The sequence below is a fragment of the Pinus tabuliformis genome, chromosome X (genome assembly GCF_031772625.1).
Source record: "Pinus tabuliformis cultivar Carrire ecotype Pingquan chromosome X, CPIR1, whole genome shotgun sequence".
In the NCBI taxonomy this organism is placed as follows: domain Eukaryota; kingdom Viridiplantae; phylum Streptophyta; class Pinopsida; order Pinales; family Pinaceae; genus Pinus; species Pinus tabuliformis.
This window is the reverse complement of record NC_142308.1, coordinates 1006765608-1006792545: the sequence shown is the minus strand read 5'-3', so window position 1 is coordinate 1006792545 and position 26938 is coordinate 1006765608.

Here is a 26938-nt window from a genome sequence, read left to right as displayed (position 1 = left end):
CCTGCTATTAAGAGAGAGAAGATGTGCTTCTCTACCTGAAATGCAAGATGCAGCCTTGGAGGTGGAATCCAATATCATGGCTGCAGAGAAACTCGAAGGACATGATGATAGAATGAGGCAGAGAGGTGAGTCTTCCTCTTCTTCTTCATCTTTGGAACCCAAAATAGACAAAATGACTAAAATGATAGAGTCATTGGCTACTAAAATATCCAAACTGAAGGTTAAGCAGAGTCTTGGGAAAGCAAGGCTTCCTAACACATTTGCTCCTAGAAATTCAAATCCATACAGAGGAGCAAATGAATAGTTGCAGATCATTCAGAAGGGCAAAGAGGCCAATGAAGAACAAAGGGTTAAGACTCCTTTCCAGAACGTAGCCATGGAGGAGGAGCAGTTTAATGAAGAGGATGAGATCCACTACATGGAAGACAAGGGAAATGCTGCCTTTTTGACATTAGCTGCCTATGAGGAATCATTACTCAGGGACCAGACCAGTCAAGAGTGGGACAAAGAAGTTGTTCTATAGACTGAAGACCAACAAAGATATAACTTGAGGTCAAGAATGAGTAATGTCAAAGAGAATCTTGCCAAAAGAGATGTTGTCCCCGCAGAACAGCAGATCATCAAATGAAAGTGACTGACAGCTGAACCCACCATCCTGAAAGCACCAGCTTAAGAGGTAAGAGGCCCTGATAAGTCTCCTTCCTGTTTCAGCTTTGAATCAGAAGTCTAGAAGTTAAAAATATTTGTACCTCTTATAAAACTTGTAAAGAGTGAGGCTTTTGAGAAGCCCATCCTTGATGCCCTTGAGCTGAAAGTCTTACAAGCATCCAATGACTATGTGAATTTACAATATGATAAACCTACAGTTGTGCTTATCCCAATGATTGAACCTGTTGATCACAATTGCCCATCATTTTATGTCTCCTTGACCATTCATGACAAAATCCTCCACAATTGTCTGCTGGACATGGGTTCTAGCCATAATCTGATGCCCAAAGCTGTCATGGAAGAGTTAGGCATTGATATTAGGAGACCTTATCATGACTTGTTCTCCTTTAATTCAAGAAGGTGAAATGTCTAGGGTTAATCAAAGATTTAGCTATCACCCTAACTCAACTACCCATGAAGAGCATGATGATGAATATTGTGGTAGGAGATGTCCCCCCTAAGTTTGATATGCTACTTTCGAGAGGGTGGATTAAGAGGTTGGGTGGGACATTGCAAAATGACTTTTCTTATGCCACTATTGTAGTTTTTGAAGGAGAAAGAAGAAGACTATATAGGGAAGGCCAGCTGGCCTATATCATCAGTGATGAAAAGAATCCCACTGATCATCCCATTTACGATATGGACACTAATTTTGGAGCATGTATTATCCAAATTGAAGAATCCCATAGGGCTTCGATGTAGCTTAAGAAACAAGTAGGCCAAGCCATGGAAGAGGAAGGGACACAAGCTTGGGATATGTTCTTTGATGGAGCATGTTCAAAGGAAACTGCAGGAGCAGGAGTGGTACTGGTGTCTCCAAAACAAGAAAGCACACATCTATCTTTTAAGCTAATGTTTCAGGCCACCAACAATATAGCAAAGTATGAGGCTCTGATATTGGGCTTAAACATTGCCAAAGACATAGGAATCAGTGACATAAAGGTGTTTGGAGATGCGGGTCTCATCATTCAACAAGTGAACAAAAATTCCAAGCAAGGTACCCAAGGCTGAAAGCGTACAGAGATGAGGTATGGAGACTCAAAGACTCTTTTGAAAACTTTTGTATCTCATATATCCCTATAGTAAAAAATCAGCTTGCTTATTCCCTTGTTGTGTCTACTAGAATGTTCATCCCTCCCATGCCCCCAAGATTGGCTTATCACGTCCAGGTAGAATATAGACGATCCTTGCCTGATAACGTCCATCACTGGAAAGTTTTTGAGGATGATGATGAAGTAAATAGGTTTCTGCAAGTCATTGATGAATTCTCTGAAATGCAAATTGATCAAGAAAATGAAACCTTGGAGGAATGTCCCCAGCCCTAGCTAAGGAATAGAATTGGCCAAGACAACATTGTACAATTGCCTAGCAATCATATACCTAAAGGGCTAGTGCCTCTAGAGAAGTTGTTTGACCATAATGATGTGCCTCATAAGATTTCCCAAAAAGAAAATCAGTCTGCAGTCCATAGGCATAACATAGGGAGTCCATATCATCCAAAGTATATAAATCTGTCCACCCATTTGTCTACTGCCCAAAGTTCTGAGTACTGGACCTTAATGAAGCAATTTTCTAATGTCTTGCCTGGGATTATAGTGATCTTAAAACTTATGACAAAAATATCATTCAGCATAAGATCCCATTGGAGAAAGACACCATTCCTTTCAAATAGAAGTTGAGACCCATAAATACTTTGCTCCTCCCTCTGATTGAAAAAGAAACTAAGAAGTTGTTGGCTGCCAAAATCATAGTTCCCCTGAGATATTTGAAGTGGGTAGCCAACTTGGTAGTGGTGAGGAAGAAAAACGGAGAAATTAGGTTGTGTGTTGATTTCAGGAACCTGAAGAAATGTTCCAGAAAAGACAACTATCCCCTGCCAAAGATGGAACATTTGCTACAGAAAGTCTTAAAAGCCAAAGTCATGTCTTTCTTGGATCTAGATGACAAAAAAAAGAGTGATTTCACCACTCCTTGGGGCACTTTTATGTACTATAAGATGCCTTTTGGGCTGATGAATGCTAGGGCCACCTTTCAGAGAGCCATGGATATAGCGTTCGTAGGAGAGAAGGATAAGTTTGTCCTTATCTACCTGGATCATATAACAATATACTCTAGCAGCCATCAATATCATTTGCAGCATATGAAGAAAGTGTTTCTAAAGTGCATGAGGTTTGGGATATCAGTGAATCCTAAGAAGTCACAATTTTCTTTAGAAGAAGGCAAGCTTCTAGGAAACATTGTTTCTATTGCAGGTGTTAAGATTGACCCAGAGAGAGTGAAAGCAATACAGGCCTTGTCTGTTCCAAGATCAAAAAAGGACATCCAATCCTTTTTGGGCAAAATAAATTTTGTAAGGAGGTTTATTCCTAATTTGAAATATTTGGTAAAACACATCACCTGTATGCTAAAGAAGGGATCACAAGTCAAATGGACTGATGCAACAAGAAGATCTTTTGAAGCCATCAAAAGAGCTATTATGGAAGCTCCCACTTTAATCAGCCCAGACTATAGCAAGGAGTTCCATATCTTCTCCTTTGCTTTCTGTGACACCCTTACAATAGTCTTATTGCAGAAAGATGATGAGGATTCAGAGCATCCAGTGGCATTTTTCAGCAGAACCTTAAGGAATGTTGAACTAAGGTATGATATTATCGAAAAGCAAGCTTATTCTCTTATCAAATCTTTAAAAGCTTTCCAAATCTACATTCTGCACTCCAAGGTAATTGCATATGTGCACTCTACTTCAGTAAAGTATGTCCTAACACAGCCAAATGTTGATGGAATAAGGGCTAAATGGATTGCAAATCTCATTGAATTCAACATAGAATTGAAGCCCACCAAGCTTTTCAAGGGCCAGGTCCTTGCTCAGTTGATGGCAGAAGAAAATTGCAAAATTCTTAACATAAACTGCATGGGTACAAATTCAGAGGATGTATAGATAGAAGAAGCAATAGTAGGACAAGGACATGACTGGTTGTTGGCTGAAAATCTAGCTTCTTTTGAATGGTATTCTAGAATAGCTCAATTTTTGCTGAAGCTAGAAGTCCCTCCAGGCCTTATTTCAAGCCAAGCTAGGACTATTAAGCTCAGAGTAGCCAAGTTCTGCATTCATGAAAATTTTCTTTGTTGGAGGGATCCATCTAGAATCCTTTTAAGATGTCAGGACAAAGAATAATCTGTGGAGGTCATGCATGAGTTTAATTCTAGCATCTGTGGAGGACATCACTATTGGAAAACCACATCCCACAAGATCCTCAGAGATGGGTATTATTGGCCCACTCTATTTTCTGATGTCTTTTCATTTGTAAGATCCTATGACAAATGCCATAGGTTTGAAGGAAAACAGTAGTTGAAGTCCTTACCCTTGAAATCAATACATGCCAATGGTCCTTTCTAGCAATGGGGCTTGGATTTCATAGGGGAAATTAATCCACATTCTAGTGGCCAACATAGATGGATCTTAGTAGCCACTAATTACTTCACTAAATTGATTGAGGCCATTCCTACTAAGAAAGCTGATCACCGTGTTGTCATGAAGTTCTTGACAAAAAAAAAATTCACCAGGTTTGGCTATCCAAACAAATTGGTTACAGACAATGCAACAGGCTTCAAGGAAAAAGAGTTGGTGGGCATGTGTTACTCAATGGGCATTAAGCTAGTGCATGCCACCTCATATTACCCTCAAGGTAATGGTCTAGCAGAATCATCCAATAAGATCTTGATAAGGATAATCAAAAATTTGCTGGAAGACAACAAAAGGCACTGGGATTCCAAACTAAAGTTTGCATTGTAGGCTGACTGGGTGACCACCAAGAAATCCACAGGGAATTCTCCGTTCAAGCTAGTATATGGCACTGAGGCTGTATTCCCAATCTAGTTGACCCTCCCTGTGGCCAAGTTCTTGTAGGAAGGGCAGAATGAGGGAAATGACATGGCAAGGAGGATTAGTGACTTGGTTGAACTGCATCAAGTCAGAGATCAATTGATTGAAAAGTCTATAGCACATCAAAAGAGAATCAAGAAAGCCTTTGACAGAAAGGCTAAGATGGACAATTTTCAAATTGGAGACTTGGTTCTTAAATGGGATGCACTGAAGGAAAAGAAAGGCAATCATGGGAAGTTCGATGCTCTCTGGACTGGACCTTTTGTCATTGCTCAAGTCCAGGGGAACAATACATTCATGCTGCAATGTATGGAAGGAGAAACACTTTTTGATGGCCCAGTCAATGGGCGATTTTTGAAGGTTTATGCTAATTAAGGCCTTTAGGCCTCAACATTGTAAATATGTTCTTTTTACAAGTTTTATTGTAGGCTTAACTAGACTCCATGCCAAATGGAACACTAGGAAATATTGCTGATCTTGTTTTTGTATGAAAGGCAGTGGTCTACGGTTCTTGAAACTTCATAGGGAGGCTTTCATCCCTAGAAGGAGCCAGTGTTAGGTCTACTATGCAGCATTGACTTTCTAAGGTCAGAAAGAAGCATGGTCTGTTTGGTTGTGTCCAAAGGGGGCTCACATTGGTCACTTTTCCCTTTTTTCATTCACCTCGCTCACCTCTAAACCTTTCCCATTACCGAAATAAACCTTCTAAAATCCGATAAAGTCCCCTTTAGCCCCATCTCTAAGCGCAAAGTCAAACCAGCCATAAAACCTTACCCATACGCCCTCACACACTTATAAACCCCTCATCACTATCCTGCCATTGATCATTCCCCGACAATCTAGCGGCCCACATCGTACCCGATAAAGGTGACCTACTTGACCAATTTTCACCATCAGATCATCTGACGGTCTTCACATACATTGCATAGTCAACTTGATCGAGTGATAATGTGCGATGAGGGTGGTTTTTCTCTCTCATCCACTGCTATGTGTCACTCATTCAGTGGAATCGCATGACACCGAGCCATTACCACTTAGCCCCCAAAAGCAGTGCGATGAAAACCGTTACCACCCAACCAAACCGTCCTTTCCCGTTAAACGCCTGTGTAACTCTGTCGCCTAATGACCATCCGATCTGTCTAGTGAAGATCCAATGACACTGACGCACACTGTTCCCACCTCGGTCTATAGCTTTCACCGAACCATCTCCACCATTCATCTCCCTGATCCAACGGTCATCCTTCTCGCTCACCCAAATTGTCCACCTACCCATGCACTCTACGTCCCACATCCATTCTATTGACTGAGGAAGGAGATAACCCGCTCTGCTTGACTGACAACAGTCGGACCCATAACAACCATATTTAACATAAAGCATGGCCAAAGGAGAAACGACATAGCATGACTCTGTAACTGAATTTATTAGTCATGGACTCCACTAGTACAAGCACTCCAACTGCCTAAAGGATAGCGCAGCACCTGAACAGATCAAATTCACCTAGTGAAACAAGAAACCTCGTCCAAAGACTTTTATATACATATTTTTGCACATCAACCCCAAACTTATATGTCAATGTATTAGGGCTTATCAACCCCTCAAATATTGTTTCATACCCTAAAGGAACATAGTCATCTGAGTACATCATTCCCCAAAAGTTGCATCTGAGAAACAATCCAGAAATTGCCTGAGTTGAACCATATTGACTGCTCCACTACCAAAGTACAATGCATACTGAGTGGTACACTGCTAAGGTATGATGCATACTGTTTAGGCCTTCTATAGGGTGCCAAGGGAAAGGATGGAAAAATTTCCACGACAGTTTGCTAGGTGGATGCTCATAGAATCTTCTAGAAACTTCTCCTATGCCACTTGCCTCTCTGAATTCGCCCAAGGATGAATAAGGGATCTAAAAGCATCTGTTATCCCTTCTCTTGTGGAACCAATTGTAACAAGTGGAATGAAACTAATCAAACCCCATGGATGACTCACACCCTTGCATACATCTATAAATGGATCCCTCATCCAAGAGATCTAGGGGATGGAAGGTTGTGAATTGCAAGCAAGTGTTGATAGTTTGTAATTGAGGAGAGAGCATTGTATTCCTCTTGGAATGATATTTCTATTTCATGAGGTGAAGAAGTATTGAAGTTGGGAGGATGATGTTGGATCAGACAACTAGGTTGTAATTCTCCTTTCTATTAATAAAGCTCTTCAAGTTTTCTCCCATATGATTGTGCAATTGTGAATGTTATCATTTGTGAATACTATAATTCATTCACTATATATTTGATTCTGTAATTTTTATGTTGTAATAGATCATGATGCTTTGATGGTTCTTTGTTGTTGTACTTGTGCAAGTACTCTCCAAGTGTGTTAAGTATGGGGAGGAGTTGTCGGATCTGTTAAAGGAGAGAGAGATCAAGCAAAGGATTAAGCGGAAGTTCCAGGTTGCTTCCATTATCTTTCTCTTATCTATTACACATAGAAGAAATCATTGAATTGCTTTAAACTGTTGTTTCTAGGGTAGATGCCAAACCTAGAGGGCTAGCATTATTTAGGAATACTAGTTTTCCCAGAAACAAATTGGCGACTCCGCTGCTTTAGTCGATGAATGCTACTTCAGTCGATGAATGCTGCTTCAGTAGATGAATGATGCTTCAGTCGATCTCTGGTTTAGTTTATGAATTAAACATTTTACTTGCAAGCACATCTAGATACCTTTTTGGTAGCTCGGTAACCTCTCAGGACATTCCATCATAATTTTCTCATCATTGTTCATCAAAACCGAAAACAACGCCACATTTGAGCCAAAACCCATTTCAGTTGCGCTCCCTGGACCATCGAACTGTCTTCCACTATGACTTAGTATGCATCACACCTCTTGAGTGCAGTAAATGCAATGCATCTCAGTTTCTGTGAAGCTTAGGTGCAATGATTGATTGAACTCTTTTTCCATATAGAAATTGAAGGTTTTTGACCTTGTTTTCAGTTTTGTTTGGTTGTTTTACTACAAATGAACAGTGGCTATTTACTAAAACTTACTTGCATCACTTAGATCAACCCCAATTACATTAGGATTACTGAATGTTTTTGTGTATTTGTTCATCATTTACAATCCTTTCTCGAAAAGTTGTTTAAATCGATTTGTCGTTTTGGTACAAAAAGTGTCGTAATTGTCATTTTTTGTCCAAAAGAGAAGTGTCGTGAATTCTTCCTTCCCTTGATAATCGATTGAATTTTTCTTGATGCGTTTTATTTGATTTGTTTACATTCAAAGTGTTGAAATCATTTTTGTTCAAAATTGAAAGTGTCATTTTTGAGTCTTCCTTTCTCTTTTGAAAAAGAAATTGTCGAAAATGTCATTTTGAGTGAAGTATTTCAGATCTTTTTTGCATTTAGCTTTCCTTTTGGCATTTTTCACATTAAGGAGATCGAAAAAAATACATGCATTTGCATTTAGCATTTTTGGTTTGTGTGCGAAAGGATGATTTAGGGAAATTCACTAGTGTGTGCTCTTTGATCTTTGCTTAAAAGCACTGTTATCTTCTTTCCCTAGTAGCTAGGATTTTCATTCCTTAAATAAACAAAGATTGTTTATCATTGTAGATTGCATCTTAGGAATTTCAGATCATCATCATGCGGTGAACCATTGAAAGGAAAACTCTAAACAATATCAACTTTGAGATGAATTTCAATGAACCTAACAATGCTTTCGAACTTAACGCAACATATCTAGAGGTCTAGGCTACTGACATGTTCCCGCATCGTTAAAACTAGTGGCTATCATTTTCATTGAAGGTTGGGTGATTCCTCCTCCTTGATACGACAAGTGCTAGCACGGACTTGTGCTCCGCATACCATCATGTATATATTGGGAGACCACAATAGGCTTAAATCCTTTATCCATAGGAAACTGAGTCTGCCGCCTTATTGATCGCAATGCACTGAACATAGCATTCTGGAATATTGACTGTTGTACATAAGTCCTTGGTAATTTCTTTCTAATTTATCACCAAGGTGTATATTGCAGTTTTACAATTTGTTTGGTAATCCCTCTATCTAGATATTCCAGAGTAGTCACTTTCATTCCTTTTCAACTTTCAAAAGAAAAGGTCCATCTGAGCACTTGTCCTTTCAGGCTCATTAAAAATCGAAGGAGACTAGAGTCATCTTTAGCTTTTTCTTGACTCTTAAAAACTAAAATAGAAAATTTGTGTCCAAGCGTCATTAAAATTAATTGAATTCGGAATAATAACCCTTTTTCTTAGTTGATCTTAAGTTGAGATATATGGAGACAAATCTGGAGTCCACTGATCAAGGAATCCCTTTTGATGGGAATCCTAGTCCTTTTCCTCCTTTCAAAAATATTGGTGCTCCTTATATGGCTACACTGTCCCTTCCGGGAATTACATTGGCTTGCCAGTATGGCTATTTTCAACCTCTTTGGTTCAAAATGTCGTTATTTCTCCATAATCGAGTGCACCTCCAATTGTTCCTGAAGTTAACTCTTTGCCTTCTTCCTCGTTTGTTTCTTCCTCCCCTTCTTCCTCTTCGCTTGGTGATAGTATTGGTACTAGTAACTGGGTGGCTAAGAAGAAGAAGAAAGGGCAGGAGAAGGAGAGGAAGCAAATTCAGTAAGGGGGCAACAAAGCAACCATTTCTCTGGATGCAACATCTGATGAAAATCTGTCCATTAAGCTTCCCAAACCAGAATATCCATGCACAATTTGTGCAGGAGACCATTTTCATTGAAATTGTCCCTACTTTCCTCGAATCTTGAAAGAATGGTGTTCCCATTCACACCATCCCATGTCATCAACCTCTGGAGATCATGTTGGTAACACACCATCAACTAGTGATAGTAAAGTTCATGGACAGAAGGGAAGGGTCAAAATTCCACGTAGGTTATGTGAAGGTAATCATTCCCTTCACATTTGTCCCTTTTTGGATGAAGCCAAAAGAGTGTTGGATAACCATCCTACTCCACCACAGCGACTTCCATCTGGTTACAAGAAACCCTCCCAGAATCCTTCACTAGGAGATGAACCAAGAGACTTAAATCAAACGTCAGTCGAAACCACTCTCTTTGAAAGTGAATCCTAAGAGTCTATACCCGACCAAAATCAACAAGTCGAGTTAGCAGTTGACCCGATTTCTCCTTCAGCTAATCGTACCTTTCCCGAAGAGAGTGAAAATGATACCATTCAAGTTCTTTTTCTTACTTCATATTCTAACGACTTTGGAGGAAATTTGCTTGTTTTGTCAAGGCAGGAGGAAAACCCTCCAGTTCTCGTAACTCAAGATGTTAATTCTCCCGTTTCTTCGGAACCCCCTCCAAATAGTCTATTCACTTCATTTGATTGGAATCAACTGGCAGGATCCCACCTTCCTTCTTATGTGCCTTTCCAGATCATAGTACAGCTTTGTAAAATGATTATGTTTGGCACTATTATAAATGAAGGTGCATCAGTGAAGACACTTTCCACAACTGCTTGGAAAGTGCTTGGTTCGCCACCGCTTGTTTTGTTACACAGAATCTATTAGGCTTTAACAATGGAACCAATCGACCATTAGGGATCCTTCCTAAGTTACCTATTATTTTGGATAGAAATATCATTTATCTGAACATGATGGTAGTCCGAGGACCTCTATATTACAATTTAGTTCTTCGTCATGACTATGTTTATAACATGGAAGCTACTGTTTCAACACTCTTCTGAGTGATATGTTTCCCGCATGAAGGCAAGATTTTCACCATTAACCAGCTTTCATTTCCCTGTCCAAATATAGCTCCAAGTAAAACATCATCCCTAAATGGTCCACTTATGCTAATGGTATCATCCCCACCATGGGTTGATTAAGTGGCAACCTGTTCCATACCTACATCGATTGACAATCAATTCAGTGATGTTGTACATTATGTACTGAGGGCATTGGAACCAGATCTTACCTTCACGACCAGTTATGAGTTGTGACCAAAGGGTCTTAGAGGATAGTTCGTTATCTTGGGTCAACCTTGTTAAAAAATGAAACCAAGGGTCTCCGAGCATAGTTCCTTGTCTTGTGTCAAGCTCTTTTAAAAATGAAACAAGGTCCCAAGTTTAAAGTCAAGTCTTTCACTTGATCTCGTAAAAGAATCTCCATTCCACCCACCTGATAGCCATGACAATTCTACTTAGGTGAATGTAATGAAGCTTGGAGGCCATGCACCTTGTGGTAAAGATAAGTTTCCCTATAGGTTATGTGATTGGTCTTTCACACCATTCACCTTTGTCTATCTAAACGAAGCCAAAGAGGCGTTGGATAATTGTCTTGCTTCACTGCAACAACTTCCATCTAGTTAGAGGAGACTCTACTTTTCATCATGCTGGGGGCATGTAAACTGAATCAAGCGTAGTTTTTTCATTTCAATATTGTGTTAAAAAGAAACCGAATCCAAGCATAGTTCCTCGTGGTTCAAGCTTGTCTAAAAATGAACCCATTTTCAATTGGTAAAGTTAAGTTTCCATGTAGGTTATATGATTGGTCTATCACACCATTCATCTTTGTCTATCGAAATGAAGCCAAATAGGTGTTGGATAACCGTCCTACTTCACCGCAACCACTTCCATCTGGTTAGAGGAACCTAATGGTAAAGTTAAGTTTCCCTATAGGTTATATTATTGGTCTATCACACCATTCATCTTTGTCTGTCTGAATGAAGCCAAATAGGTGTTGGATAATCATCCTGCTTCACCGAAACGATTTCCATCTGGTTACAAGAGACTCTCCTTTTCATCATGTTGGGGGCATGTAAGCCAATTCAAGCATATTTTTTCCATTTTAAGCTTGTGTAAAAAAAAAAAAAAACTGAAACCAAGAATATTTTGTTCGTTTCAAGCTTGTGTAAACATGAAACCAAATCCAAGCATAGTTCCCCATGGTCCAAGCTTCTCAAAAAATGAACCCATTTTGAAATTTTAACTCTTGTGATTTCCATTCTGTCAGCCTTTTGAGCCTTGTTTGTTTTCATCTCATCACCACCATCTCTTTGGCCGATCATACGCTTTCGCTTGGTTGTTTTACACTTTTTGAGGAATAGTTGCAATGAGTGGTCTTATTAGCCCACATCTTCACATAAATCAACATTTTTTGAGAAGTTCCAACATCACCGGAACCATTTTCTACCCTAGACAACACTCGTTCCTAAAAAATAGAGTCCTCTTTAAACCCTTTTCAGACTCGTTAAACATGAAAAGATTGTCAAGCACTTGTATTTTCTGGCTCGTTAAAGTATTGGAAATGTCATCCCTTCTGTATTATTTTATCCTTTTTCAGACCTGAGGGTTTAATTTACAGAAAAGAACTTATGGAGTTTTCTTTTTTTCCCTTTTCAAACTCTCTAAATATGAAAAGGACCGAGTTATCCTTGTCACTAAACTCATTAAAACAATAGCGACAAACTTGTCCATCTAGACAAGACTGAGTTTCACTGTCGCTAGACTTGTTAAAACATTAAATAGTGATAGGTTTGCCGAAAGGGAAAATTATAGAACAAGCATATGTTATCCTCCTCAAGCTTGACAAAAATAAAGAGGTACTAGTCAGCAATGACTAGGGAGAAAGAGGAAAAAACTTGAAGAATTTATGGTAGTAGGTCACTCTTGAACATGAAATTTTCACTTCATCTCCATTACTGAGTTGGGTTGGGTTATTCCATTGACCGATCATCATACCATTGGTCTTTCGTACCATCCATCTCTTGGGGTTAACGCTACCAATTCATCTCAGTGTCGCCGACATGTTCAAAAGAAGTCATTCATTTCAGAAATCACCACCCAGTTAATGTCTCATCCACTGCAATACCTCCAACCTTCATTTTTTCATAACCGCCATTCTTGAACCTTGTGTCATTAGTACATTTTTCACCTCCAGAAATCATTTGATTCGTTTCGTGTCGTAGATGTGGAATACATCAAGACCCTCCTATGATGAGTCGCTTCTTGTTGACATCAGCTCATTATCCAAGAAGTTGACTTAGAAACAACCCTTTCAGTCCTTTGAAGCTTGCATACATCAATGGCAAGTTTCTCACTTTCGACGACAAGTTGACATCAATGGCCTTGGACCGAAAGATTTTTCATGGTGTTCAACATTAGATCAAATATTCACACCACGTGAATTGTACTGTAGTACCTTGAGGGTCATTATCATTATCGGTGATTCCTCTCACGTCTGTTAACAACTCACATCATTGGCTGGTAATCAGACGATGTCTTTCCATGTTTGACTCCAAAACATCTCTTCACATCGATTGACTTGTACATCAAGAGAATATTGAACGAGTTTTGAAGACCTCGGATCTAGTTTCATCCATTCGGGCTATGATATATTTATGGATATAAAAAAATCAAATGTACAAAGGCTCTGCACAGATGGTCATCCTAAACATGGATGATGACTCTGTATCTGAAGAATCACTCGTCTGTATCTATAGATGACTATTTGATCTATGTACATGAAATGAAATTTATAAAGCTGAGCATGGGAATTCCTCCCTCAACTAGATCATGAAAAGCATATTATGATAATGTATTGTATTGTAACTAATGCAGGTCACCTTCCAGTTCAAAACTTCGGATCCTCACGATAAAGCATTTCACCTGACATGAATATTTACGATCTCATGCTTTAGTGTGCAACTGTTATAAACATATTTGGGCACATCAATCCCAAACTTATATGTCAATGTATTAGGGCTCATCAATTGCTAAAAGAGTTCTTTCATACCCTAAAGGAACATAGTCATCTGAATACATCATTCCGCAAAAGTTCCATCTGAGAAACCATCCAGAAATTGCCTGAATTGAACCATACTGACTGCTCCACTAGCAAAGTGTGATGCATACAGAGTGGTACACTACCAAGGTGTGATGCATATTGTTTAAGCCTTCTATAGGGTGTGATGGGTGAGGATGAAAAAATGTCCGGGATAGTTTTCTTGGTGGATGCTCATAGAATCTTCTAGAAACTTCTCCTAGGCCACTTGCCTCTCTGAATTCACCCAAGGATGAATAAGGGATCTAAAACCATCTGTTATCCCTTCTCTTGTGGAACCAATTGTAACAAGTGGAATGACACTAATCAAACCCCATGGATGACTCACACCCTTGCATACATCTATAAATGGATCCCTCATCCAAGAGATCTAGAGGCTGGAAGGTTGTGAATTGCAAGCAAGTGCTGATAGTTTGTAATTGAGGAGAGAGCATTGTATTCTTGTTGGAATGATCTTTCTATTTCATGAGGTGAAGAAGGATTCAAGCTAGGAGGATGATGCTGGATCAGTCAACTGGGTTTTAATTCTCCTTCTATTAATAAAGCTCTTCAATTTTTCTCCCATATGATTGTGCAATTGTGAATGTTATCACTTGTTAATTATATATTTGATTCTGTTATGTTTATGTTGTAATAGATCACGATGCTTTGAAGGTTCTTTGTTGTTGTATCTGTGTAGGTACTCTCCAAGCATCTTAAGTATGGGGAGGAGTTGCGGGATCTGTCAAAGGAGAGAGAGATCAAGCAAGGGATTAAGTGGAAGTTCTAGGTTGGTTCCATTATCTTTCTCTTATCTATTACACATAGAAGAAATCATTGAATTGCTTTAAACTGTTGTTTCTAGGGTAGCTACCAAACCTAGAGGGATAGCATTCTTTAGGAATACTAGTTTTCCCAGAAACAAGGACTACATCAGGTAGTTAAATGCAGTTGGTGGTCAATTATGACCCCTCCATACCTAAAATGCCAAGTGCCATTATAACAAAAACTTATAAACATCCAGGAGCAAGATGTAATCAAGGTTGGCATTTGATGTAAGGTTCAACTTCTGGAGACTATAGACATTTTGTCACTTGCAGTGTCTCATCTTCATTTTCAGCAAATACAAGCTTCTTTTGTTGTTAACTGCTCACTGTCCATTTTCCTCTATTCTAAGCTTATACCTGATATGATGTGCTCTTGATCTCTTGATGTTTAGCACTAGATAACTGTCATCTTATATCTGTGTTATAATCTTGAATGCATCACTGAATAGGTTGTTCAGGTTTCTTTCTATCTAATGTAGGAGAGTTGTCATTCTATCTTTGCATTAGTAGACTAGATTTGCAGGTTTCTATACTAGTTGTAGCCGGCCGTCACATGGTCTTATGTATCTGTTGGTGTGGTTAGTATACTCCATATTCACCTAATATCTAAATTATGAGCATTGGTGGTCTAAATCCTTGTAATATGAGGGTGTTCATGCATGTCTGGAGTGAAATAGAGTAGAAGTGGTTATTTGTCTTGAACCAAACCATTATTCCTTCCATTAAACCTTGCAAAAATAGTTGAATTTATATGTTACCAGGCATCTCCGAGCTACAACCTAGGAGAGTTTCCTGGAATCCTAACAATTATAACTAGGTTGAATGTGTGGTTGTCCAAAACCTACAAAGCCTTGTTGACTAGGACCTTGGTAAGCTTGAGATTGACCAAAACCATGTTGAGCCTATGGAACAATTCCAAACTGGGGTTGGAATTGGTGGAATTGGGGTTGTTGAAATTGAGGTTGCCACGGTTGTTGAATCAACTGTTGTTGTTTTTGGTACAACTGTTGTTGATTTAATGGTTGTTGTTGTCCAGCAATGAATGGTTGGCCAGGTTTTGAATAAACTATACCAGTGTAAGCCTGGGTCAGTCCAGATAAGGGTATACTAACCTGAGGTTGTTGCTGAACTCTAGAAACAAGTGGTTTTTGTACAACAACTTGAGGAACTTGAACTTCTTGACTTGAAATTTGTGATTGCAAGGTAGAAGGATCAGTTTGTACTGGTTGAGATACAATAGTTTGAACTTGTGACTGTGTTATAGTAGTAACAACAAGTGTAGTGGGAACAACTGACATAGTTTGCATTGGTTGTGTTGGATACACAAGGCTTGGTTGAACTAGCATTGTTGGTTGCCATTTGACAAACTCTAATTCCAAATTGACTTGAACAATGTGGGATATTACCATATGGTAGTCCTCTAGAATAAGGAGGATACAGTGAATAAGCATATTGCCCTCCATATGGTGGAAATCTAATATTTAATGTATACACGGGTCTTTCTTGACCAAATTGCCCAGCTTGATATTGATATGCAGGATCAAACTCTTGAGGTCCCATTAGAGAAGAACCAGGTAAAATTCTAGTTGAGGACATGGGTGATGACCATGGTGTAGAAGCAACCCTTAAGTGGGTTCCAGGTAATGATTGGTAACCAACTGGGATAGACGATTCACCATACAGGTGCAACTCAGGTGTGCTAGAAGACATTAAAGAGGTTACAACAGAAGATTATGTTACATCTACATTAGATGATATAGTCTGAAATGTTGACAGTTCTTCAGCCATAGTTAACTGCCCCAAAAGTTGTCCTAAAGAATCGTCAGGTACTTGAAAAGAAGCAGGATCAAATGAAGTGAAAAAATCAGGAGTATTAGGATAAAGATAAAGCAGGTCCCAAAGTGAAATGGGGTTCCAGGTGTGGAATCTTCTTCCAATTTCTCCTTTACAGGAATTAAACCTAGTGGAAGAACTTCACTGTCAAGTCCGTAAAAGATTTCTGTGTTGATGAAGTTGAAGTTTTAATAGTTACTGATATTTGAGGGATAACTGGTTGATCATCTTCTGGTAAAGTAACTATTTTTGAATGTTCAAATTCAAAGTCCAGTGTTCAGGTAAATGAACAACAGTTTTAGAAAGAGGTTCTTGAACAACTTCAGGTTTAGATGTAACTTCTATTTGAACTGGGATATATTCTGGATTAACTTCTAGTTGAACTGATTCAAGTTCAGAAGTATTTTCTTGTTGAGCAATTTCAAGTTGAGGATCAACTCGTTATTTACCAACTTCGGTTATTGTTTCACTAGGATCAGTACTAATCTCTTCAGGTAATTGTGAAACCTATTCTTCAGGAACAGATGTACCAGAAATAGTTGGAGTAATTGGAGTCTCTGTACTTACAGAAATAGATGATTCAGGTAACTCAGATGAAGAACTAGGAGTTCTTGATGTACTAGACTTAGTTAAGCAAGACCACTTTGCTCGAATTGGTGTCGCTTCTGGAGGCAAAGGCAGTTTTCTCACTGTTCTATATGAAGGATTGGGTATGTGTTGATGTTCCTCCACAATTGATGATTAATTTTATTATCATAAAAGAAATAAACAAAAAGGAGTATACTAGGCAAAAGGTTTACCAAGCAACTGTAAATTGCAGAATACCTCCTAGCGAACCAAGAAGTACCGACAGGAAATCTCCTCGAATGCTATGTTTGGTGTATCACAGTTTACAAGGTGGCCGAATCAGTTACTTAAGGATGGATAGTAACCTAGAGTTGTCCTCCCATATATACCCGAAGGTACGTGGAGACCCAGTCCGTATAAACGTTGTCTAATGCAAAACCGCACAGTGAGAGCATTCCCATATACTTTACATACTGTAACACCGCCCTATATACCTGAAGGTACATGGATGGGCTATGATATACTGACGTACGTGGAATGAGGTATCACACTCAGGATGTATTTCAAACAAGTTAGTGACAATTGCTTTGTTTTATGATGCTAGAACATGTCTCTAGCCTAGAACCACTAAATGTTTGTGTTAATGACAATGCTCCATTAGGTAAATTGATGTTTATTTTAGTTGATATTGCTTAGAAATTTGCCTTTCAAGTTCACCACGTGATGTATTCTGAAATTACTAGGAATGCAACTATCATGATAAGCATTTTTTCTATTCAATTTATCGATGAAAATCCTAGCTACTAGGGATAGAGCAAACAAGTACTTTTTGATCAATCAACAAAGAGGACAAACTAGATGCAATTTCCTAAACCATTCCTATTTGAGCACACAAACACAAACTCTAAAATGCAAAATGCATGTATTTATTTTTGATTTCCCTTAATGTAAATGAACAAAAAGGAAAACTAATGCACAAGTGATCAAAAATCACTTTTCATAAAAATGACAATTTTGCGACAATTTCTTTTCAAGGAATAATTTACGACACTTTCGATTTCAAAGAAATGAGGAACTACGACACTTTCAACAAAAAGGTAAATCATATGCACATATAAATAAATCGATATTTTATGAATCAAGACTTTACGACAATTCAGTTTTCAAAGGAAAAGATGATTTGACGACACTTTCTTTCTACAAAGACCAATTGACAAAAAACTAACTTTTGACTATAGATTGAAAATGACAAAGTAATACATAAGAAACATTTATCAATCCTAGTCTAAGTAGGGCCGGATAAGGAGATGAAAAGACTATTTTCAGAGATAAGACATCATTGATATTCAACAAACAATTCAAAACAGGAGAAAATTGACAAAAACTTCAGTTCCTAGATGGGAAACTGACCCTCAAGGGATTAGCGCATGCAGCAGTGAGAGACAGTGCACTTGAGCACACTGGCTCTATGCAGGAAGTGCATTGCAGTTCACTATGTCCTTCACTAGAGTGCACTGATGACAGTAAGCCATTCTGAAGGCAATTTTGTCACAATTTTGGCTCAATTTTCTATGAATTATGACTGAAATTCAATCAACGACCACAAGTACAGTATGTAAAAATGTCTTAAGAGGCTTATTAGCTACTAAAAGGGTAATGTATCCCTAGCGAAGGCACCAATTTGTTTCAGGAATATTTAGTGTTCTTGGACAAACACCTAACCCTCTAGACTAGTAGCTAAGTCTAGAAACAATAGTGCAAAGCATTCTCTACCTTTTCTATAACCAATAGATTAAATAAGAGAGAAGAGAAACCTACTTGTAGCTTTCACTTGCTCCTTATCTCCCTTGACTGATTCTATTGCTCCTTTCCATACTTAAGCCACTTGAAAATTACCTGCACACAGACAGAGACAAAAACACATCAAAGCATATGATAATAATCTAATGATTAAACATAACATGGAATCAAGAGCATGATATAAATATGAAAGCATCAATTTACAATACAAACATAAGGAAAAAGCTTTGAAGACTTTATTGATAAAATGAAGAGTTACAACGCATATTTTCTCAATTCAATGGAACTCCTCCAGTTCAATCCCATCTTCTCCTCATGACAAGCATGACATTTTCACATCATTACAGTACTTGATTCAAGACTCATACTAACAACTTCTTCCTATATCAGTGAATTCCAACCCCTGGTCGCTTGAATGAGTGGTCTTTTTATAGGTGAGTGAAGGAGCTTAGGCCATTAATGGTGATCATGAATGCTCTCCCAATTTATGATTTAGTTCCATGGAGGAAGGGATAAAGGGATAGATGTTCCTTAACTCCCTCCCTCATCCAAATACAAACCAAAAGGAGTTGATACCCTTGAGAAATTTCTAGAGGCATCCAATGGATAAGGAATCTTTCAAACCCTCATGGAAATTCACTCAAATTCACCCAACGTAGGCCAAAGAGGGACCAAGTGCACTACAATGCACACTAACGGTATATTCGCTGCACTGCAGTGCACCCTAATAAAGGCTTACCTACACTGATCTCTTTAGGGGCAGTTTTTGGATGAATTTTGTCATGGAATCTGTTGGGAAGAAAGCATGATGATGGTTGCCTTCATTAGGGCATGAAACAACTCAAGTAGGGTTTGATGGACCCTAATAGTACTAATCTAGAAGTCAGGGTTGATGTGCCCAAATTTATCTGTAACAAGGTCATGGTTTCTTCTTTCCTTTGTTCAGTACCTTTGAAAAGCCCTCTGTAATTTGGTTGCAGACTTCTCGCAGGAGTGTCTTATCCATGATGAACTTAGGTAGGGCATGGGGGGCCTTATGGGTACTGAACACTCTGATGAACATTCCCTCTTGGATGGGAAACCAATGTGCTACCTTGATCATTGTCTCCATAGCCCTCTTTAATATGCATGGTGGTTGCTCACCAAATAGCATCTGGTATAGCTGTGTGATAAAATATTCTAAAATCACATCTAATATACATTTGTAGGTAGTGTCCTAGAAACGCTTGTAGTGATGGTGGATGGGGTCGGCCGCTGATATATCCCAGTTATAGCTCTAGCCCTCAAACTGGCGTCTTGTGCAAACAACGTCTTGGAGATACAAAGCCATGTAGAATTTTGGAGGTTTTTCTGAATGTGGGTGCTTGGCTACCGCCATGTTGTGTTTCAAAGACAAGCCAAGGATGCTTGCCAAATTGAAAATAGTTCCCCGAGTGGCGACAACATGCATGAGAGGTACATAGGTTCCATCGAATACGTTGGAGTCTGCCTTATCATACAAGCGACACATTATAGCGAAATTTAGTTGAAAAACCTTTTGTAACCCTTCTGTCCTCTATGTATGATCTGATCTAACCTGGAACTTTGATGGGTCCTCCCAAAATTCCCTTAGGATATCTTTGATTGGGATTAAAAAACCTAAGAGCCACTTGGTATTGAAGGTCTCGTATTTCTCTAAGAGTTTGTAGTAGGAAAGGGTGCTCTAATGTTGTGTTTGACCATCGATGAATTTGTATGTGTATTCTCCAGGATCCAGTCAATAGTCTTTGCGCATGGAAAGATCGACGGGTGTGATGCTATCTGGTGTAGCCTCGACCTTTTGAAATTTAGGTATATTGGGAAATCCTCTTGGGTTTCCAGTATGTCTAGCTTTGAGAACTCTTCGTAGATGTCATACCAGGAGAGTTTCATGGTTTTGTTAATGTTGCAAGTTGTATCCCCATAGATGGGTGGCTCCTCGGCATGGTAGATCTCCCACGAACTACTTCTCGAACCATTGCGAGTAGCCTTAGTAGTTTGAGGAGCCATCTCATCTTCAAAAGAGGAGATGGATATGCACTCGAGGTCCACATCGTCTTGCATATCTAAAATACAATCCCATAATGAGAGCAATGGCATGAAAATCAAGTAAAAATTTCCTAAATGAAATCAACTTTAAAAGATGGGAGGAAGCCTTTCTAGTAGGTCAAAAAGGGAGCTACGTCATATGGTGGCAAGACAAGGAGTGAAACTTAGTGACTTAGCATAAGATTCGTAGGTTACACAGTCGCATGGTCGCTAGGTCATAGGGTCGCATAGTCACAAGGTCACACAGTTGCTACGTCACAGGAACACAAGGTCGCTAGGTTGCAGGGGTAGCGCAGTCAGTAGGTCGTGGGAAAAGTGGTATCGTAGCCATGGGCCATGCGACCTAGGTTTTGGGTGGGCTAAGGAGGAATATTTGAGGCTTTGGGGTGGTCTAAACTTCTTCCGAGAAAGATGGTTAGGCCTACTGGTAAAAAACAGGGATGATCAGGGTCGAAGAATGGTACTGAGGGGATCAAGAAAGGTTGAACAAGGCCAGGGAAATTGTGTCTTTGGTCTGAGGTAAAACACCTAAGAAAAAGGAGATAAAAATCCCTTTGGGGTGGATGGTGGAGGTTCGGGAGAGCGAGTAATGACACATGGTTAAAACCGGGAAGGTTAAAGGTCACCTACCTAGAGAAAACGCGTGTGTGCCCAAGTCACAAGCTTCCTTTTCTTTCGTGTGACCAAAGGAGTTGTTAAAATGAATGGGGAGACCTCCCTATTTATTGTTTTGGTTGCATGTGCAAAGGTCGCATGGGTTGATAGTGTGATCTTGCGACCTATGTGACCTTGTGACTTGGTGGTCGCGAGGTCACATCAAGGTTCAAGTGTAGCCTATGCAACCTTGTGACCTATGCGACCTTGTGACCTGGTGGTCATGAGGTCGCAAGGGTGATATTTTCATGTCGAGGGGTAAATGCAACCTTTATGACCTATGCAACCTTGCAACCTGGTTGTCGCGAGGTCACAAGGGCCACATAGTCGCGTCGAGGGGTATCTGCACTGTATGCGACTTTTGCAACTTAGCGACTTGTGGGTTATGACAGTCGCAATTTTTTGACATAGTCACATTACGAAGCTGTGACTGACTTACTTAAATAGGATCTTGCAATTTAGCTTCACTTAGCCAGAAAAATTAGGTTTTTACAGGGTTCTTCTACTTTGGAAAACTTCTATGTGAATCTCAGAGGTGCAGGAAGTCTTGCACGATATAGGGGCTCCAAATATTTTAAGGATTTCAAAATTTTTGGAGGGGTTGTTGCAGCAACTACAATAGAGAGTTTGCACATATTTGTCTTCTTTTGTGTAGGAAATCCTTTCTACAGACATAAATGATTACTCTAGTCCTGTGGGAGGATCTAGCAACAAGAAAAGACAAATATGTTCAAACTTTCCTAGTTTATACTAGAAAACATAAAGGAGGAGACTGACCTACCTCACTCTAATGCTAACGTTCGTTGGTGTGGTCCCTGATTATTTCACTCCCAAGCTCAATCTCCTCTTCACTTTTATCGATGAATACCTATAAGGAAAATCATGTGGACACAACAAAAGCACATACATTGAAAAATTCATTCAAATATAAGCCACGTAACAGATCAAGGAGTATTACACTAAATGTGTAGTCATTGATGCATTTAAGAAAAGCAAAAAAATAATGTATTATTAATAGATGGTAAAGGGAGTTTTACAACAACATAGGGCATGATGTTGGAAGCCTCCTTTAGGTGAGTTTCCAAGTTGTAGCCTTACCCTTCAAACACGCCTTTATCCTTAGCAAGATGGGCAAAATTTGTGCAAATTTCAGCACTATGAAGGCAACCAAGCAATAACCAACCAGCTATGGACAGTAGGGATCTCATTTATAGGGAAGGAGAGGGAGAGGTTCCACATCTCAAGGGAAATATCCATGAAAGTAGGATCAAGGGCCAAGAATGGGAGATCTCATTCCAATCTTTATTCACTTGTAAGAAGCTCAGCATTCTCGAGACTTCTAGTAAGAGAAGCTATTCCTCCACTTTAGGAAAAACTATCTGAAGAGGTTTAGCATGGGCTTTCTTGGTAACATCCATGCTAGTAGCATTAGGAAAATATTGTGCAAAAAGGTACCAGCACGGGTCACTAGTGATGCAAAAAAATTTGATCCTGAAAACAAGGTTTTTTAACAAGTTCCTTAATAACTTGTAAGTCAAGTTTTCTTTTATTTTCATGGATGCTTCTCAACATGTTCCATGGTGAATACACTAACAAATTCCATCATTTGTGGCATTAACGACACAAAGTTCAACAGTTCAGGATATGATATGGGGAGTGTAACAAAATACTATATAATAGATGCTCCCTAAAGCATGAAGGTAGAATGGGTAATGATGGTTGAAGTTCTTTACAGGTCAAGGAAAAGACCCGGAGAAACACCGTTAGGAGACCTGCAAATCAAGAATGATACAAGTTATCTCACATCTTTGATGTAATTATGCCTGATAATATATCTCTGAGTAGGCATCTAACAATACATGAATCCATGGCATGGAGACAACCATTCGAATAGAAGGGACCTTGTGTATGGATCCACGACATGGATGCAACCATCCGAATAGAAGGGATCATGTGTACAATCATGAATATCTAATAATTCCATGCAACCTAGATTTATCAGATGAAATCCAAGGTGTTCATCCCTGTCTCGATCCAACCAATGTATGAATATTCAGATTTACCTTCGAACTTAGGATAGTCACTTGGTATTTTAGTTGGTACGAAAGGCCAATATGGTGAGTGCAATATTGGGTCATTTGTAAACTATGACACATCCAAAAATATCAACATTTCCAAGAATGGAAGTTTTGTATTATATGGGTTGTAAGGTCTCTAGATGTACCAAACTGAGTATTCTGACCTTGTTGAGTTTGGGTCTGCCCCCATTGTGGTGGGTTTTGTCCATAATGAGGTTGAAAATTAGGAGGTTGACCATACGGAGTCTGGTAACCATATTGGATTTATGGAGTCTGCAAATAAAACTGGCCATAATGATGCTGGAAGGGTATTTGTTACAACTGTGGCAACAATTTTTGGTAAGGTCCCTGTTGTCATTGCAAGGGAACCTGTGGAAACGACTGCTAGTAAGGTCCCTATTGGGATTGGTAAGATACCTGTGGCTGTGGCTACTGATAAGCTCCCTGCTTAGGCTAGATAGGAACTTGTGGCCTCAATTGCTGGTAAGTTCCCTATTGCGATTGGAAGGAAAACTCCAATTTCAACTCCGACTGCGAGAAAGGTCCCTGCTGTGGTTAGATAGGAATCTGTGGCCAGAGAGGAGGATTACATGTACCAATATCATACTATATTTGAGGACCATACTACATTTGAGGACATGCTTACTGATAAGGAGGAACTCCTAATAGTGGCGTTTCGAGTTGTTGAGAGCCAGTAGAAACATAAGGCTGCTGGTAGGAAGGCTGAGTCAAAGGGACTTGATGACCTTGTAAAGGGGTCCTTTTGACGTTACCTTATATAGGTGAAACTAATGTTCCATTGGGTTAGCACTAGTGGGATGATTTTCCCACGGTATTGTAGGGGTGGTGCATAGTTTCCACTAGAAGCAGAAGGTACGTAGGGCGTAGGTGTTTTCCTCTGAGACAGTTGAGCAGATGAACTTGTAAGGTTTCCACTTAGAGTAGGGAACGTAGTTACCCTGGCTATAGTAGGAGGAGAAAAAATATTAAGAGGATCATGTGTTTCACCTACCATCACTATAGGTTAAGAAGTCAGCATAGGTTGGGTAGGTCTACGCATTTACCAACACGTTTTGAACAAACGAGCTAGTAGTAAGAGTGACACCAGGTGACCAAATAGGGTTATGAAACAATGAATCTACACAAGAATTTTTGAAAAAAACATTGCCAAGAGAGTTATAACTCGATGGGACCAAGGGTGCACTATAAGCAGGAGGTGTACTTTGACCACTCGTTAGATAGTAGGGAGAAGAAACATAAGGGAAGTTTTCAAGAGGAAGAAGTAATATAGGATCAAATTCAGTAGCTAGAATATGAGTTCTAGAAGCTTCCACAGGAGCATCCTGGGGTGTTTACCCTACAAGTGGGTTATCACCTCATGTTGTCATGGTTGGGAACAGTTCTTAGTTTGGAACATGAGTCACCTTGGGAGAAGGAATAAAAGGTACATTAGGATTATCAAGAGGACTATAAGGATGTAGAGGCGATAAATACACATGATCTGATTCAACGAGTGGATTAGGAGGAAAGAGCAAGAACTTCGAAATAGGTTTAGGACTAACCGGAGGAGAGTCATGAGATGAGCCTACTAACTCTGGTGGTGGTTTGGAACCAAGGTGTTGGATACTTAGGATGAGACCAAGTTCAACACCTTGGATCTTAAGGGATTCAGGCTCAACAGTATCAGGACCTACAACTCTGGGTGAATCAGTTGAATTAGCATCTCCATATATTGTTTTCTATATCTAGAGTCTTGTTTTCGACTCCTGGTGGTTGTGCCATGATGTCATTTCACAAAATAAATCACTAACAATTTGTTGGTGAATTCTTTTGCTCAAATCTAATTTTAAAATTAACCATTAATGTTGAGGAAAAAAGGATTTTTTTTTTTTTTTTCACGGGTAGGATGTTATTATGTGGTTCATTAATTTTAGAAATTAACAAAAATAAATAAATCAAAAATGGGTAAACTAGACATGAGGGTTTACCAGGAAACAATGAACTGTTATATACACCTTGGCAGACCAAGGACTTAATGTATGATAGTCAATCTCCTTGAATCATGTGTTCAGTGTACCATGGTATACAAGGAAAAAGGCTTGGTTAACTATTGTTAGATAGCAACCTATAGGAGCATCCCAATATATACACGACAATATGTGGGAGTGAAATCCGTAGTAGTGTTGTCTAATGTGTAACTGTTCAATGCGATCATTCCTATATACTTACTATGCGTGGAGCGCCTCCGATATACCTGAAAGTACTGGAGAAAAATCCTATACACTTGCATACGTGGAACATGATTTCACCCTCGGGATACAATGCTGGAAAATAATGACAACACCTATGTTTAACGATGCCAAAACACATCTCTACCTTATACCTCTAAATGTTTTCATTAATGTTCTAAATGGTCCTTAGGTTAATTGAGATAAATTTTAATTTGATCTTCAATTAATTTTTGGTTTTCAAGCTCAAATATCGATGTCACCTAAACACATATGATGCAACTAGTATGAAAAAAATAATTATTTTCATTTCAATGAAATCTATCTAGCATGGGGAAGAAGTTTAAGTGTTGATAGAACAACCAAGTATGCAAAAGACAAATCTTCATCTGTAGATCTTTCACTTTCACTATCCCAATGCATTCATCAAAGGTAAAATGAATTTCAATTCACTAAGATGCACCTACACGATTTTTTTCACTTTTCCTTTTCAATGAATGGCAATGCACTTTCAACTTTCGACACTAAGCAATGTAATCTATCCTCAATGATAATCCCAAAAAATCATTTTTCAATGCAATGTAATCTAATGAAATTCGAAAATTAAACTTCGAGATGAAAGCTAAGAAGAGGCAAATGCCATTTCTTTTATGGTTTCCAAAAGAACTAATAATGTTTTAATCAACAACAAATCAATATTCCTTCCACACACATAAGCAACAAACAATAAATTCAATTCACCTAAAGACTCAACCAAAATTCACTTTCACTACTTCAAACAATGGGATGGACTTTTGCAAACCAATAAGAAATCAACAAAAATAAAAGAAATTTCTATGCACATAGAGCAAGAAGACACTTCAGAGATCAAGACACACTAGACCTTTCTGGGAGAAACCCTAAAAAAATATCGATTTTCAAGGATCAACACAACTCTAACACTCAAAACCCATTGTGACAAGGCTTTCAACGAAACTATAATGTAAAATATTTCACTTGCAACGCGATTGTTTTTTAGTAAGATATGCTAGGAGATAAAAAATTAGGCAAATGAGATGAAATTCAAAGAAAAACCTAGACGTGACACTCTAAAGGTCATACTACTCAAAATTTGAATGCATAATGAACGTAAGTTACATACTACTAGGAGGTTAGCCAAACTAATAAAAAATACCAAACATAACAAGAAGGTTTGAAGAGATATAAGCTCCCTAGTGTAGTCACCATTTTTTTGTGCAAGAAATCCTTTCTACGGATAGAAATGATCCCTCTAGTCCCGTGGGAGGATCTAGCAACAAAAAAATACAAATATGTGCAGACTTTCCTAGTTTATACTAGAAAACACAAAGGACGATAGATGACCTACCTCACTTTGATGTTAACATTCGTTGGTGTCTTCCTTGATTCATTTTCTCCCAAGATCAATCTCCTCTTTGCCGTTATGGATGAATACCTGCAAGGAAGATCATGTGGAGACAAAAAACACATAAATAGAA